Source organism: Elgaria multicarinata, chromosome 22, assembly GCF_023053635.1.
Source record: "Elgaria multicarinata webbii isolate HBS135686 ecotype San Diego chromosome 22, rElgMul1.1.pri, whole genome shotgun sequence".
In the NCBI taxonomy this organism is placed as follows: Eukaryota; Metazoa; Chordata; class Lepidosauria; order Squamata; family Anguidae; genus Elgaria; species Elgaria multicarinata.
The window spans coordinates 14,317,618-14,335,701 of record NC_086192.1 but is presented as its reverse complement, the minus strand read 5'-3'; positions in this window follow the sequence as shown (position 1 = coordinate 14,335,701).

The following is an 18,084-nucleotide window of genomic DNA, read 5'->3' as shown; positions in this document are numbered from 1 at the left end:
TTCTAACGTGAGACGGACAGGGGCAGACGCCTGCAAAGGTGTGGGCGTATGGTCCTTTGTTCCAGAAGTTTTTGGGGCTGGATGCAATTACTCATTGGTGAAGGAGAGGCACTTTGCACATGCTCAGAAAAGCAACTCTCGGAGGATAATCAGAGGCAGAAGGCTTACATACACCAGTTGCTGGGGAATGTGGGTGGGAGGCTGCACTTAGGTTCACTCCAGCCCCAAAAGGCTGTGAAATTAGAGCTGTTCAGTAGGGGTGTTTCAGCTGCATGACAGCATGTGGGAATCTGATGGATTCCCCCACGGCCGCATCCCCCAGACCCAGCTCACAGCCTGACAAGCACCTGGCAGATGTCCACCCTCCACATTGTGGAGACTCTAGAAATTGCGTATTTCCCACAGAACATTCACACCTTTAACCATGCGCAAATGGGGCCTTTACGGCTGTCATTTATGCAACGGACCCAAAGAGTGCTTGTCAATGGTACCTTCTCAAATTGCGGGTGGGTGGGAGGTAATGACCAGGGTACCACAGGGCTCAGTCCTGGCTTCTGTAGCCAACTGTGGCTACACCTCATAGTTGTTCCATCTAGCCCACTTTTAGCACGTCTGTTAATCAGAATGTCATGGTGCGCTTTGTCTGGAGCTTTGCTGAAGTCAAGATACGCCCAGAGCGTTCCCACAGTCCACAGGGGAGGTTACCCCGATCACAAAATGAGATCAGGCTAGTCTGGTAGGATTCGTTCTTGAAAAATCCATGCTGGCTTCATTATGCACAACAATGGAGGCTCCGGATGAGGGCGGATGGACTTGCGGCTTCGTTGGGTGCTAGCCACACAGCAGAGAAGCTCACGTGGTCCTGCAAGTAGAGGCAGGTGGTGCCTTGGCGAGCATCCAAGAGAGCCGGACATGGGCGAGTCCATCATAACAGACATGTTATTCAGGTAATAGGATTGTGGTACTAGCGTAAGGCAGGTCTCTGGGATCTCATTCAGTGGAACGAACAGGTGGGCCCCCACCCCCATCATAACGAAGCAGGGCTGTTTTACCCTGTTTTGAAACAAGTGGCGCATAGAACCATTTGAAGGACACACTCCTGCTTCCCGCGAAGACCATTAGGTGCGGTGTCTAAAATTATCAGACGCGTGGGAGGAGGAGTCGGGGTGGCGGACAGGAATGCGACGCTGAAAACAGCAGCAGCAACATGGAAGAGCACGATGAGGCCCCTTCAAGGAAGAACACTCTGCACGCACACACGCACACACTTGAGAAATGCAGTGACATCAACATGGAAACCATGGAGACTGAAGGCTAACGGAACCTTTTTCGGTCACTCTCTCCCTGGGCACAGACTGCGGTAGCCCTCCCCTGCCCCAAGGTGCAAGTGCTATTACGGGTTTCTCCCTCAGGCAGGCTCGGAATACCGCACCGGGCAGCAAATTGTATCCATCTAACATTTCAAAGGGTCACAAGGCTGCAGAAGAGACAGGGCTCAGATGGCGAGGAGAGACCGAGTCTTTGAAATCTTCGGTAACTGGCGATGGATGAGAAATTCACTTCGGTTTGTTTTGTCTTGTTTAAGCAGAATTAAAATTAGGATCGCCCGGTTCGCACTTTCTGGATGGAACATGGGCTGGGGCGGAACCTGCAGCTCCGGTCCTTACATTTCGGTGCAGGCAATGGCATTTGTGGACGGAGAAAAAAATGTGACCAACAGAGTATAAATCTATGGAAGGAAGGAAGGAAGGAAGGAAGGAAGGAAGGAAGGAAGGAAGGAAGGAAGGGAAAGAAAGGGAAAGAAAGAAAGAAGGAAGGAAGGGAAATGGGAAGAAAGAAAGGGAAGGAAGGAAGGAAGGAAGGAAGGAAGGAAGGAAGGAAGGAAAAGAAAGGGAAAGAAATGGGAAGAAAGAAAGGGAAGGAAGGAAGGAAGGAAGGAAGGAAGGAAGGAAAAGAAAGGGAAAGAAATGGGAAGAAAGAAAGGGAAGGAAGGAAGGAAGGAAGGAAGGGACGGAGGGAGGGAGGGAGAGAGAGAGAGAGAGAGAGAGAGAACATTTTGTGATAGCATTCAAAAATCATTTTTGTATACTGCCAAAAATGTTGGGGCCATTTCGGCTCACTCCAACTTGACCGTAATTCATCAATCGATCCTCCCAGAGTGCAGGACACGGAATAACGGGCTCAAGTTAAAGGAAGCCAGATTCCAGCTGGACATCAGGAAAAACTTCCTGACTGTTAGAGCAGTACGACAATGGCATCAGTTGCCTAGGGAGGTGGTGGGCTCTCCCACCCTAGAGGCCTTCAAGAGGCAGCTGGACAGCCCTCTGTCAGGGATGCTTTAGGGTGGATTCCTGCATTGAGCAGGGGGTTGGACTTGATGGCCTTGTAGGCCCCTTCCAACTCTGCTATTCTATGATTCTATAAGTTTCATATCATCCCAGTGCCATTCAAATCCCAGAAGAACGGCAAGACGTCCACCATCCAGGCTCCGTCTATGGGGAAAGCAGTGCGAATGAAAATGAAATATATGTAGCATCTTATTAGCAAAGGACATCTGAGCCTCTAATTAAAAGTTGCCTAATGACCCAGCTTCTTCGTCATTTTCGCTAGCGCAGACATTAATTTACAGTGACAGGTACTTACACCAAGGCGAAATGAGTTTCTCTTTTGGAAAAGGGGGGAAACGCCCGCCCGTTGGAGGGCTTGCACGTCCCATTTCCCCCATTTGCTGAGAGGAACGTCCGTGGCAGAAAGAAGCTTTAGAAGTGAGTGTCTGATGGGAGAAGGGATGCCTGGGTGATGCTCTCCATCTGCCCGTACCCAGATGTATAAAATCGTAGAAGAGCCTTGTGGAGACGGCTTTGAGGAGCATACATGCAGGGCTCAACACTTTTTGGAAACTGTGCAAAAGGTGGTGATCACCACGTTCCTCCCTGTCCTTCTCCAAGAAAGCTCCTGCCTGCCCATTTAGTAGGGAAAGACAAAGTTTATTGAGGACACCAAAACAGGCTTTAGCCAAAATTCACAATTTCTAGGCCGCCTAGAAATTGCACAGATCCCAACGGCAATGAAAGAGACCACACCCACACACACACACACACACACACACACACACACACACACACACACGTATTGGGGCTGTGCATGGACCCCCCAAACTGCTTTGTGGCCTGATCCGAAACTTCCGGATCGAGATTTTGCCCCCTTTCCCTATTTACTTGCCTCCACGGTAGATGGTGGAGGCAGGTAAGTGGGGGGTGACAAAATGGGGGCCAAATAAGCCCCCTCCCCCCTGCCCCCTTACCTGCCTCTGTCGCGGTCCTGCTTCCACTTTGAGGCCTGGGCCTCAGTTGAAGCCTGCGCCGGACCACAATGGACACAGGTAAGCCCCCCTACCCCCTGCCCCCTTACCTGGCTCCACTGCTGTCGCCGCATGGACTATGGCGCTGCCGGCACCAGGTGAGCCCCCCTCCCCGCCACTTACCTGCATTCGGAACTCCGAATGGAGGCAAACTGCTTTGCCTCGATCCGCAGCTCCCCTGACCCGATTCGGAGGTGAATCGGGCTGCTCCGCTCCCGCTTCTACAACCCAAAACGGAGCAGAGCACAGCCCTAAAAAGTATGATAAAGATTATGCAAAAGACGTACCAGTTTCTCCCTCCCTCCCCCATCAGCCTGTGCAAATTACCCCATTATTCTCTTCCCTTAGGATTCCTGATTGTCCTTATTTCTTCTTTTGAGCTAAAACCAGCCATGCATTAAATTAGTTCTCTTCTTCAAAATGGCTTGATTGCCTCCTCCAAAGTACAGTGTGTGCCAACGTCCCAGAGAGAATTGGAGAATAATATGGGGGAACGAGGCAGGGGGTGGGGGAAGGGGCAGAGAGAAGAGGGGGTCCCAAGGAGAGGTCTCGGGGGGTTTCCTCATTTCGAGAAGAAATCAATTGACTATGAAAGCACTCGAGGGACCACATGTCACTCCAAAATGATGGCGATTTCACATCAGGAATCTGGTGTGGCACACGTCAGCACCAATGACACAGGGGAGAGTTAGTCATGATGTCATGAAAACAAAGTTGAGGTTGCTAGTGGGGATGTAGGAATCCCAAAATACATTTCTCAGAAATGCTTCCTAGTTCACATGAAGAGGCAGGTGGTAGAGACGAGGGCTGTGCTCCGCTTCGCTTCGGTTTGTAGAAGCGATAGTGGAGCGGCCTGATTCGCCTCCGACAAAGGCAGAGACGGACCGGGTGGGGGGGGCTGCAGATCGAGACGAAGCAGTTTGCCTTGATCTGGAGCCCCAGATGCAGGTAAGTGGGGGGGGGGAAGGGGATTCACCTGGCACCGGCACCGCAGTCCGTGCTGCGACGGCGATGGAGCCAGGGGGAGGGGGAGGGGGAGGGGGCTAACCTGTGTCCGTCGTGGGCTTCAATTGAGGCCCTAGCTTGAAGCCGGAAGGGGTCGCGGCTTTCTCTTCCGGCTTGAATCCGGGGCCTCAATTGAAGCCCGCAACGGACACAGGTAAGGGGGTGGGGGGGGAGTTTGGCTTACCTGGCCCCGCCACTGCTGTCCATACGGTGATGGTGGCAGAGCCAGGTAAGGGGGCAGGGGGGAGGAGGGCTTACCTGTGTCCATCATGGTCCATTGCAAGCTTCCATTGAGGCCCTGGCTTCAAGCCAGAGTCTCAATGGAAGCCCGCGATGGACCACAACGGACACAGGTAAGGGGGCAGGGGGGACGGGGGCTTATTCAGCCCCCATTTTGCCCCCCTTCCCCACTTACCTGCCTCTGCCATCCACCATGGAGGCAAGTAACTGGAGAAGGGGGGGCAAAATCTCGATCTGCCCCTCCAGATCTCGCTCTGTGGAGCGGAGTGGGGGACAGGCGAATCGACCCAAAGCAGTTTGAATCGGGCCACGAAGCGGTTCCGGGTGTGTGTGTCCGTGCACAGCCCTAGCAGAGACCAGTGAGAAAGCCCCGAGAAAGCCCATTAAAAGCCCCGAATGCCACCACGAGCACAAGTCCGCCGAAAATATTTGGCTACATGGTCGCGTTCCATTTATGCCGAAGGGTCAAACTTCGCTTGCTTCTTCAAACCGCCGCGCTCCTGTTTTCGATTGTCATCTGGTTTTCTTTTCGTTTAAATGGAAATCCTGCATTTGGGGTGAGTGGGAGGGCAGTCCACACCCAAACATGTCCTTTGCTCTCACGGACCAAAGCTTGAAATGTGTATATATATATTTTTGGAAGAATGTGCATTTCTTGGAACACTTTAGCGTTCTGTTATTATTATTTCGAGTGACAACACCATTTGTGACAAGTGTATCAACATTGCAAAAATAAAACACGGGCTCGTTATATTTATATCTTGCCTGAAGTTGTTCCGAGAGAAGCCTGCCAAACTTTCATCAAAGATGCTCTCAGTTTCCTTTGATTCCTCCCTTTTTTCTTTTCTCTTGTTCTGTTCCTTTTACTGTTCCGTGAGTTTGTTTGGCTTGCTCCGCGCACCCCTCTCCCCACGTCCCAAAATTCTGCCTTAAGTAGGGAAATCCCTAAAAAATAATTCCTGGATTTCGAGCGGGTGCACTTCGCGGCAATTTTGAGTGCCTTCTTCTGATTCGCATTCCCCGCCTCCGTTCTATGTTACCGATGCAAAACCAAAAACAAGACCCATGAAAAGACGAAGGAGAACAACAGTAACCCATCATTGATGTGTCATAGGAATGATTGTATCAGCCGTCCTTTTGAGCTCTTTTACTGATGCACACCGGCGAAAACAAACACCAGCAACAGCTCATAATGCAATTGGTGCTGTGCTTTGTTTACTTGTTATGTTTTCAGATCATAGAATCATAGAATCGCAGAGTTGGAAGGGGCCTACAAGGTCATCGAGTCCAACCCCCTGCTCAATGCAGGAATCCACCCTAAAGCATCCCTGACAGAGGGTTGTCCAACTGCCTCTTGAAGGCCTCTAGTGTGGGAGAGCCCACAACCTCCCTAGGGAACTGATTCCATTGTTGTACTGCTCTAACAGTCAGGGAGTTTTTCCTGATGTCCAGCTGGACTCTGGCTTCCTTTAACTTGAGCCCGTTATTCCGTGTCCTGCACTCTGGGAAGATCGAGAAGAGATCCTGGCCCTCCTCTGTGTGACAACCTTTCAAGTCTTTGAAGAGTGCTATCACGTCTCCCCTCAACCTTCTCTTCTCCAGGCTAAACATGCCCAGTTCTTTCAGTCTCTCTTCATGGGGCTTTGTTTCCAGACCCCTGATCATCCTGGTTGCCCTCCTCTGAACACGCTCCAGTATATCTGTGTCCTTCTTGAAGTGTCGTGCCCAGAACTGGACGCAATACTCTAGATGAGGCCGAATAGAGAGGAACCAGTACCTCACGTGATTTGGAAGCTATACTTCTATTAATGCAGCCCAAAATAGCATTTGCCTTTCTTGCAGCCCTATCGCACTGTTGGCTCCTATTCAGCTTGCGATCTACAACAATTCCAAGATCCTTCTCGTTTGTATGATGATGAGAGGGATTTTGCAGGAATCCGTCCAGGGGTTGGAGGGTACCAAGATTTCAACACTTAAATTAAGTGTTAAAATGCTGAGAGCATAAAAAGGTCTTCAGCTGGCGATGAAAAGAGTACAGTGTAGGCGCCAGGCTTAGTAAAGTTCAGAGAATCTCAGTGAGTTCAAGAATCTCCGGTCGTCCTATCGCTACAACTCTCATGATCTCTGACCATTAGGCATGCTGCTTGGGGATTAAGGGAGTTGGTGTCCCAAACATAGGGAAGATTTCAGAGAGACCACCCCTGAACTAGGTGTTCTTTCTGGAAGAGAAAGTGAAATAAGTTTCCTCCACTTGATTCTGTTCTGGCCGGTGGACGGGATCAGGTTGGTCTCCCTCTGGCCATGGGCTTCCTTTGAAGCACTCCAACGGCTGCTTCCCAGTAGGGTAAAGCACGCTGCACCTCAGTTCCCCAATTATGTGAAGACAGGATGTCTGTTTTAGTGCTCTGCCGAAAAGGTCACCTGCCTCTCCCCCATTTTTTGGGCAGATGTATTCTCCTGCTTGTGCTTCCATTTGTGGTTGAGGAGAGGACATGCCTGCATGTTTTGCCAGAAGAAACAAAATTCTTCTCCATCCCCACTTTCAGTCCGCCACAATTTGAGGCATGGACTTTCGCTTATGTGCATTTTCCCCTAGGCTAAAACATGGAAGTGCATGTTTTTTTGGGGGGATTTGTGCATTTATGAGCCTCGTGTGGCGCAGAGCGGTAAAGCAGCAGTTTCTGCAGCTGAAACTCTCCCCACGGCCTGAGTTCGATCCCAGCGGAAGCTGGTTTCAGGCAGCCGGCTCGGGTCGACTCAGCCTTCCATCCTCCCAAGGTCGGTAAAATGAGTACCCAGCTAGCTGGGGGAAAGGTAATCACGGCCGGGGAAGGCAACGGCAAACCACCCCACTATAAGGCCTGCCAAGAAAACGTCAGCGAAAGCTGGCGACCCTCCAAGAGTCAGTAATGACTCAGTGCTTGCATGAGAGGTTCCTTTCCTTTTCTTTCTTGTGCATTTTGGCAAGTGGGAATTTGCCCAAATGCAAATTTGGATGTGTGCCAATTTGGGAAATTGGAAAAACTTGATTCCTTCAATGATCAGCCAACAGAATGAAAGGCACCAGCCCGTTCATAACATCTGCACACCGCTATTTTTGTTCAAGGAGATAGACAGGTGAGAACATGGTTGTTAACATCATGTGTTAGCATTTTCAGAGATATGTCAGCAGCTGCTATGTGTGAAACATTGATATTGTTTATTAATTTGTTTAATAAAAGGTCATGTGCTGCCTTCCTTCTGCCGTTACCGGTATCTGAGGCAATTCGCAAAACATCAAAACAACATGAAAGCACTAGATGGAATAGTCAAACGCAAGCTGTATGGGAGATATGAGGGAGAAGTTAATTCTTGTTTGCATTTTCATACCAGCAGACCTAATTTGCATTTCTTGAACTAATATGTGAACCTGAATGGAATTGTCCTCTACTTTAAACACTTTTTTTTAATGTTGTGATGCAGTTCCCCGTGCACACAATCAGGCCCAAAGTGGGTGAAATGTGCACAAAAGATGTATGAAATTTCATTCAGATAATTTAACACACACACACACACGTGCCACCAATGACAAACTGATGTGGAAATAGGAGATAATTAACTTGAGATCCCCCCAAAATGCTGAAACCCACAGCTGCAAGCTTCGGCCATTGTTAGTGTATGTCAGGGGGCAGAAACACTGAACTCCAATTCCCATCACATCATGGATGATGGGTGTTATAGTGCAACAACATTTGGAGGGCCACTGGTATACCCAATTAAACAAACTATAGGGATAAGTCAAGCATACCACATTAAGAAAAATAGTTAAAATAGAGATGGGTGAACTTTCCCCGGGTGAATTCCATATTGGAAAATAACGAATTCTCCCACGTTAGCTCAGATGAGAGTTGTCCTTTAATACGATTGATGTTGAGCATGTGCAAAAACTTGTATACGTGGAATAAACAAAGGGCATCTCGGGAATTGTGCTTTGCAGTGCATCACGACCACCTGAACAGGAAGCCAAGTTGCGCGTGAGAACGAAACGGAGAAACACCGACTTGGCTATTTCTTTTAATGCGATTGGTTGCAGCATCGCCCCACTTTGCTTTGGCATGTTTAATTTCAAAAGCCGCTGATTATTTCTCTACTTTTTTTCCCCCCAGCCTGGGTCTTTGATTAAATTTTTTGGATTGGAAACGGGAGTTGATTTGATTCTCGTTCCATAGCTTGGAATTTGGCCAACCCAGGCGCTGTGTTGAACTGTGAACTGTGTTGAACTGTGTTGAACTGTGTTGTTCAGGAGTTTAAAAGATGCTCTAAACCAGGAGCCAGGCCAACTCCATATAGAAAGAGGCATAATCCTGTCTGCTCCTGTTTCTCACAACCTGTGAGGCTCAGCTTGGCCTGGCAAACCCTCTGCAGCCACCTGCATTCATACCGAAATTGCGCACTTCCCTCCCAAGTCAATGGCTGCCGTTCTTGCCTTAACTGTTGAATAAATGGGCTTTTACGGCCACCATTGACACAGTGGGAGGAATGTGCCATTTCCTGAGGCTCAGGAAATGGCACAAATCCCCCCGTTGAGTCAATGGCGGCCACCATCAACACAGCAGCGCGGGAGTGCGTATTTTCGGAGTGAGGGCGAGCGGTTGCTGAGCCAGGCAGTCGTGAGGTCCCTACCGTACGCTCAACACAGACCAAGACACCAAGCTCAGCTCAGCTTGGTGCCCCAAGGTGAGCTCCTGTTTTCCTGCCCCTCTGTCTGGATTCAGGGCCAGCCTTCAGCTGGTCATTTGTTAATCCATCCAGACTCCATCCAGACGCTCTCTGCACCAAGATAGCATGGGGCGAAGTTCATGAGCGTGGGCAGGAGTGTTGATGCTAAACCAACTAGTCTTTTTTCGGCCTACCTGGGCACAAACAGTGTATCCTGGAGTGCTAGTGGTGACAGGTCCTCTCTGCGATGATTAGAGAAAAGAAGACAAGTATCTTTTGCTCTGGAAATTGCTCAGTTCCCTCTGTTGCATCAATGGCAGTCACCTTTGATGCAGGGGGCAAGGGAGTGCCCAATCTTGGCATGAGGGCGGATGGCTGCGGAGCGCTCTAGGGGCCTCACGAGTGCTCCAGCGGGATCCACGCTCACACCACGAGTGCCTGAGTGGGTTCGGGAGGAGGGCACTCATGACATCCTTGTCACAGGCCTACAGCATGGATTGGCAGCCTGGTGCCCTCTCGAATTTGGTGCTCTCCAGAATTTAGGTTCCCTCAATATATATTGGGGGGGGGCATTCTCTCTCTGACCATTGGGCCTGATGGGATTTGTAGTCTGAAGGGAACCAGGTTGCCCTGCTCTAGAGAGATACAATTCAAAATACTACAGCGATACAATCTCAACATACTAGAACCCAACGGGGTCATCCCATGAAGCTGATGGGTGGGAGATTCAGGACAAATAAAAGGAAGGACTTCTTCACATAGCGCAGAATTAAACTATGGAATTTCTTACCACAGGACATAGTGATGGCTACCAATTTGGATGGCTTTAAAAGGGGGTTGGATAAATTCCTGGAGGAGGAGAAGGCTATGGCTTCTAGCCCTGATGGTGGTGTGCTACCTTCAGTATTTGAGGCAGTAAGACTGTGTGCACCATTTGCTGGGGAACATGGGTGGGAGGGTGCTGTTGCAACATGTCCTGCTTTGTTGTTCCCTGGCCAACTGCTGGTCGGCCCCCGTGTGAACAGAGTGCTGGACTAGATGGACCCTTGGTGTGACCCAGCATCAGGGCTCTACTGATGTTCTTATGTTCTTAGGACCTTTTCTTCTGCCGTTCCCAGTTTGAGGAATGGCTTGCCGGGAAGAGATTCATCAACTGAACAGTCGTCCAGAATTTAAGAAAGCCATAAAGACTAATCTCTTCCGGCCGGCCTACCCAGTTGAATTTTAAGATGCCTTTTTTAATGGTGTGCTGCTTTTAATGATGCACTGGTTTTAAACGTTTGAATTAGTTGTATGCATTTTATGGTGTTTTTATTTGTGTTGTACCCCGCCTCGATCCAGAGGGAGAGGCGGGTAGCAAATAAATCATAGACTCATAGAATCATAGAATAGCACAGTTGGAAGGGGCCTACAAGGCCATCGCGTCCAACCCCCTGCTCAATGCAGGAATCCACCCTAAAGCATCCCTGACAGAGGGTTGTCCAGCCGCCTCTTGAAGGCCTCTAGGGTGGGAGAGCCCACAACCTCCCTAGGTAACTGGTTCCATTGTCGTACTGCTCTAACAGTCAGGACGTTTTTCCTGATGTCCAGCTGGAATCTGGCTTCCTTTAATTTGAGCCAGTTATTCCGTGTCCTGCACTCTGGGAGGATCGAGAAGAGATCCTGGCCCTCCTCTGTGTGACAACCTTTTAAGTATTTGAAGAGTGCTCTCATATCTCCCCTCCATCTTCTCTTCTAACATGCCCAGTTCTTTCAGTCTCTCTTCATAGGGCTTTGTTTCCAGACCCCTGATCATCCTGGTTGCCCTCCATCATCATCATCATCATCATCATCATCATCATCATCATCATCATCTATTATTATTATTATTATTATTATTATTATTATTATTATTGCATTCCCTGTCCCTTGGAACATAACTTCCAGAATACCTGACCCCTCAATCCTCAAAACTCACACCAATCCAATTCTAGCACTAGTAAATCCAGAGAAATGGGGCATTTTGTGCCCCCAACGCTTTTGACAGCCATGAAGTCTCTCTTTCTGGTAACCCTACCCCTTTCCTTCTCCCGTCCCCTACATCTTGCTGTCCCCGCAGGCAAGGCAGCCAGAAAAGAGCACAATTCCCAAGGCAGAACGAACCACTCATTTCAGATAATGGCCGTGTAAAATTTGTTGCATTGCAGTCGACCGATGACAAAATATCTTCCTGATGTTTTATTTTAACTCGGCTGACCAAGCTGGCGAATCTATCAGGCCATCCCCAGTAGGGGCAGGGACTTTCTCCGACAGCTAGCAGCTAATTCTGAACCCATCCGAGCGACACATATTCAATTATGCCAGCATTATCTTGCATCAAAATTGCGCCTGGCGCCTTTGAAGGTTCCGTGTCTGCAAGTTTCTTTGGTGTATTTTCCCCCTTTTCTTTTGCTGCTGCTGCTGCTTTTACAAAGCCATGGTCAATAACTCAGCTTCATCGACACGTTTTGCTTGCTAGGCGTCTGTCCCTCAACGCGCAAGGTTCATCACAGCCAGGTAGAGAACACCGACTGCGATAAAATGGACCACTCAGCCAGCTTCCTCACCAGACTGATTATGTGACATCTCTCAAGTTGCAGATATTTGTCATGGTCGAGGATTGCCAGAATCCTCAGAGACCAGAACCTCCAGTGATCAGTTCCTGGTCCTTCTGAAATGGGCCCCACTACCTCATGACTTGTTCACGCAACTCCCAGGAGGTGCCATTACCCCCTGACTCTGAGGAGTGAACCTCTGATTCCTCTAGTGAACAGGGAGACCCAGGGGTAGCAGTCCTCAAACGGTTCTCTTCTCTATCCTCCATTCCACAGGAGAAGCCAAAGCTTGTAAGAAATGTGAACCACCCAGGGAGCTTCGGCTATTGGGCGGTATAAAAATGCAATAAATAAATAAATAAAAGGCAGATGGTTCTTTAACACCCAGACGGAACACCTGAAAGGGGGTGGAGTTTCCAGAGAGACTCACCTGGCCTGCCAGTTGCTTCCAGCCTCCATTGGAGTCACTTGTTAGTTCTTTAGGACCAGGGTTGCTGACCAAGGTGCTGAAATCATCTTGGCCATGCTGAGCTTCCTTGCCTGAGTTGTTGCCCAGGACAGATGATGGATTCCCTGGTTGGGCATGACGGTATCAAGAGCAATGTTTGTTCTAGATCAGACCAAAGGCCGATCTAGTCCAGCATTCAGCTAGTATTCAACTAGCTGCTCTATGAGAAGCCCACAAGCAGGTTGTGAGTGCATTGCACCCTCCTGTAGGGATGAGTGATCCCCCTGTGCCTGCTGTGTGTAGTGTTAGCTGGACAGGGCCTGTTTAGCCTGGAGAAGAGAAGACGGAGGGGAGACATGATAGCTCTCCTCATGTACTTGAAAGGTTGTCACACAGAGGAGGGCCAGGGTCTCTTCTCGATCCTCCCAGAGTGCAGGACACGGAATAACGGGCTCAAGTTGCAGGAAGCCAGATTCCGGCTGGACGTCAGGAAAAGCTTCCTGACAGTTAGAGAAATGGAGCCCATGACCTAGGGAGGTGGTGGGCTCTCCCACACTAGAGGCCTTCAAGAGGGAGCTGGACAGCCATCTGACAGGGATGCTTTAAGGCGGATTCCTGCCTTGAGCAGGGGGTTGGACTCTATGGCCTTAGAGGCCCCTTACAACTCTACTACCCTGAGATTGGGTGGCACCATCAAAAATATTTTTGACCCTTCAATGCTCAATTCCCCTCCACTGGTCTCACCCCAAACTGTCAATGTACTGGAGATGGAAAGAAAACTTAAATTTATTTATTTATTACATTTTTATACTGCCCAATAGCCGAGGCTCTCGGGGCAGTTCACAATTAAAAACCCTAAAATACAATACAAGAAATTATTTCTCCCTTCTAATTTTTCTTCAACCGCTGCAATAGCTGACACTGCCAGAGGGTTTCCTTCCTCTCGTTAGCTGCTTCTAATTGTGTCATTAGTAATTAATGACTTTTTTAGTGGAGACATTTCATTTTTAATTAAAAGAAGGGACGAACAATAAAATTGCCCCTTTTATCTGAAAGACTCTATCTGTTGTGTTACTTTACTCACACCTTCAAGTGGGTCGGCAAGAATGCTGCCCCCTAGTGAAGAAGAGTGAGAAAGATGACAAAAAATTGGGTGGGATAGCTAATACCCTGGAAGACAGAAGCAAACTTCGAAGTCATCTTGATAGGCTTGAGTGCTGGGCTGAAGACAATGGAATGAAATTTAATAGGGATAAATGCCAAGTTCTACATCTAGGAAAAAGAAAACAAAGGCACAGTTACAAGATGGGGGATACTTGGCTCAGCAAGACTACAAACGAGAAGGATCTTGGAATTGTTGTAGATTGCAAGCTGAATATGAGCCAACGGTGCGATATGGCTGCAAGAAATGCAAATGCTATTTTGGGCTGCATTCATAGAAGTATAGCTTCCAAATCACGTGAGGTCCTGGTTCCTCTCTATTCTGCCCTGGTTAGGCCTCATCTAGAGTACTGCGTCCAGTTCTGAGCTCCACAATTCAAGAAGGACGCAGACAAGCTGGAGCATGTTCAGAGGAGGGCAACCAGGATGATCAGGGGTCTGGAAACAAAGCCCTATGAGGAGAGACTGAAAGAACTGGGCATGTTGAGCCTGGAGAAGAGAAGATGGAGGGGAGACATGAGAGCACTCTTCAAATACTTGAAAGGTTGTCACACAGAGGAGGGCCAGGATCTCTTCTTGAGCCTCCCAGAGTGCAGGACACGGAATAACAGGCTCAAGTTGCAAGAAGTCAGATTCCGGCTGGACATCAGGAAAAACTTCCTGACTGTTAGAGCAGTATGACAATGGAACCCATGACCTAGTTGAACAGTTGAATCTGAAGTATGGGCTTTTCTACATGAGGCTTAACTACTTTCGGTTTCATCACAAAATTGAGATCTGGACACTACAGGAAGAGCGTTTGCTTTCCTGCTTTTCAGCAACATAATCGCTAGATGGCATGGCTGTATAGTGGAATCAGACAAGTACATAAGTGGAAAAGGTGTTTTCTTTCACTTTCATAAATAACACTGCATTTTCCCTGCTCTACCCCACATCCACCCGCCAAAAAAAAAAACCTTGCTAAAAGCACTCTTTAAAAACAAAAGCAAAACTGGAAGGTCACATGTTGCCTAAAGATCCCATAAACAACCTTGAGTAAAGAATGATACTGCAATAAATGTCTCCAGTAGAAAAGCTCTATTTGGTAGGAGTGGCTTGTATCTGTGGTCTACTGCCCCCTTGTGGTGAACCACCGAACTGCTGGTCATTGCATCCTTCTAGACAGGAAGGACGATAACAGGGTTTCCTGTTCCAGGTGTGCCCTGCTGGTGCACCATGGAATTCCAGAGCATTGGTGCATAGCACCAGTGGGTTCTTGTAGCCTTAAATATTGGTTGACTTTGACCTCTGGCTTGCTCCTTGATCTGACTTCTGAGTTTGTGCTCTGGTTCTGACTTGCTCTTCAATCCTGGCTTATTCCAGGGCTTCTGGGTTGCTGTTATTTATTTATTTAGGAAAAAAAGAAGATCCCTGCTGGATGCAAATGGCAGGCGTAAAGAGGCCCATTTATGCAACATGATAGTCAAACAGATAGCAAGCTGATTGAAAAAGACACAAGAGACTAAAATAAATATTCCCCAGGTGCCAGAAGGACAAGGAAGTTGTGCCTGGAGGACCTTCTATCAATTGGGAGCCATTACTAAAATAAAATAAAATAAAAAGTCTACTCATGAGTAGCCACCTACTGAATCTAAGTATGAGGTGGCCCATGGAACAGGGCCTCAGACAGATTTGTTTATTATTATTTTTAATCTCAGGTTATGGGCAGGAATTTATCAGGAGAGGCGGCCTTTCAGTTTCCTTATTGCTCAGCCCTGACATGTAATTGCATTCTGGCTATAACATGCAGTCTGATGTAACGTGGAAAATACAACCTAGATGAGTTTGTGTATGTGATATTCTGTTTTTCCCAGCTGATGAATACACAGCCACACACAAGCAAGAGAAGACAACGCACACACACACACACACAGAGAGAGAGAGAATATTCTGGTGCAATCATGCTTACGGTTTAAGAAATATTGCTTTTGTTGTGTTGTTACATCAATGCACGCAGGTAAAGATGTGATGGAGGTGAGCCACAAATTAATGAAAGGGCTCAAAAGCTGCAGCAAACCAAGCATGCTCAGTGCTCTGCGCAAAATTCAGAAATTTTAAAAAAGGAACCGTTGATGACTCCAAATGAATCATAGAATCACAGAACAGTAGAGTTGGAAGGGGCCTCTAAGGCCATCGAGTCCAACCCCCTGCTCAAGGCAGGAATCTGCCTTAAAGCATCCCTGTCAGATGGCTGTCCAGCTCCCTCTTGAAGGCCTCTAGTGTGGGAGAGCCCACCACCTCCCTAGGTAACTGGTTCCATTGTCGTACTGCTCTAACAGTCAGGAAGTTTTTCCTGATGTCCAGCTGGAATCTGGCTTCCTGTTACTTGAGCCCATTATTCCGTGTCCTGCACTCTGGGAGGATCGAGAAGAGATCCTGGCCCTCCTTTGTGTGACTACCTTTTAAGTCTTTGAAGAGTGCTATCGTGTTTCCCGTCAATCTTTTCTTCTCATTGTAGCTCACTTTGACATTTAGCAGCAAAAGACTACAAAACCATGAGCCAGTGGCTATGCGTAAACATAGAACTCTTGTCTATCAGAAGAGCCACCAGCAACGCCCATATCTGCAGCCCCTCCGTCTCCTCTTCTCCAGGCTCAACATGCCCAGTTCTTTCAGTCTCGTCTCATCGGGCTTTGTTTCCCGACCCCTGATCGTCCTCGTTGCCCTCCTCTGAACGCGCCCTTGAACCCTGCTTGGCCTTGTCACGCGTGCCCCAACAGGAGGCACGTGGTTTGATGATGTCATCTCCTTGAGCACTCTGCCTGAGACCTGGTGGAGACTCCTTTCAGATCATTGAAGAGAAGACGCTTCTCTGCAAGGGCTCTTCTCTCGCAAAGTACCTTGGAAGAGACTCTTGGGAGAACAGAGCAGATGGATGCCAGCAGGTGGCGATGTTCACTTTCCGGCTCCAGGAAGAACCGTTCCAGAGTCGCACGCCAAGTGGCACCGGTCCGGTTTCTGGAAGCGCTGTCTTTCTGAGGCCGCTTCCCACTCAAACCAGGCCGCTTGTGGTAATTAAGATCCCGTGTCATTGAGTGCTCCCAGGCCTTGGCCCGAATCCAACCGGAGTAATTACGCTGCCCTGCCTCATGCGCCTTCCCCGCAGCTGCTATTTTTATTTATGAGTTTATATTTAGCATGATAATGAGTCTAACATACGGCACATAATAGGGAGGACACGGGAACAAGCCGAAAAGACGGGAAACAAGAGGCAGGAAGCCCCAGCGTCCCGTCTTGAGGGAAAGAAGTTGGGCTCAGAATAAACTTGATGGTCTTCAAGCAATTAAGGAGAAATTGCTAATTACAAGGTTCGGGGGGGGGGGGAAATCCCATTAATTAGTTCCTGCAGGTTGTGCTGCCGGTTTTGGGAGGGCTTGTTGTTGTTTTTCGTAACAGATGCAGCTGGAACCGCTGGAGGCCGGTGGCTGCGATGTCAGTAATCCACTCTGGCTTCATAGAATCATAGAATAGCAGAGTTGGAAGGGGACTACAAGGCCATCGAGTCCAACCCCCTGCTCAATGCAGGAATCCACCCTAAAGCATCCCTGACAGGTGGTTGTCCAGCTGCCTCTTGAAGGCCTCTAGGGTGGGAGAGCCCACAACCAGCCCTCCATCTATGTTAATGTCTTATAATTTTGTTGTGTATTTTTAATTGTTTATGGTTTTGTTTCCCTCCCCCCCCCATGTATATTTTAAACTTTGTAAGGCCGCCTTGAGGCCCAGCATTTGGCAAAAGGCGGGATACAAATAATAATAATAATAATAATAATAATAATAATAATAATAATAATAATAATTCCAGCTGGACATCAGGAAAAACGTCCTGACTGTTAGAGCAGTACGACAATGGAACCAGTGACCTAGGGAGGTGGTGGGCTCTCCCACACTAGAGGCCTTCAAGAGGCAGCTGGACAACCATCTGTCAGGGATGCTTTAGGGTGGATTCCTGCATTGAGCAGGGGGTTGGACTCGATGGCCTTGTAGGCCCCTTCCAACTCTACTATTCTAGGATCCCATGATAAAGCAGTGGTGTGGCTCCTGACTTTTATATACTGCTTTCATACCACTTCCATAGTGGAATATCCTGCTTGGTGTAGATGGGCCCTTATTAATTGCTTATGTAAGAACGTAAGAACATCAGAAGAGCCCTGATGCTGGATCAGACCAAAGGTCCCTCTAGTCCGATACTCTGTTCACACCCCTGGGCCGACCAGCATTAAAGGCCGCTGTAAAGGCTTCCATTGACACAGCAGAAGGAAGGGTGTCATTTCGGCAGCAGGGGCGGACGGGTGCTGAATAGGTGCCAAAGCTGGGGGGAAAACTCACATGGCCCAGCAAGTAGAGCAGGCGGTAGTGATGGGACAAGTGTCCGCTGGAGCAGCCGTGGGTCAGTCCCCTCACCCCTAAGGAGTCTGTTTTCAAACCCCCACGGTTACCACCTGCTGTTGCTTCTCATCCTTTTGACTCTGCCGACAGCGACCGCTGAGACAGGGCGGGCACAGTTTGGAGAAGCGGCCATTTCCAGACAGTCTTCAAGGGCAGCCCCATGCCGAGGGCTC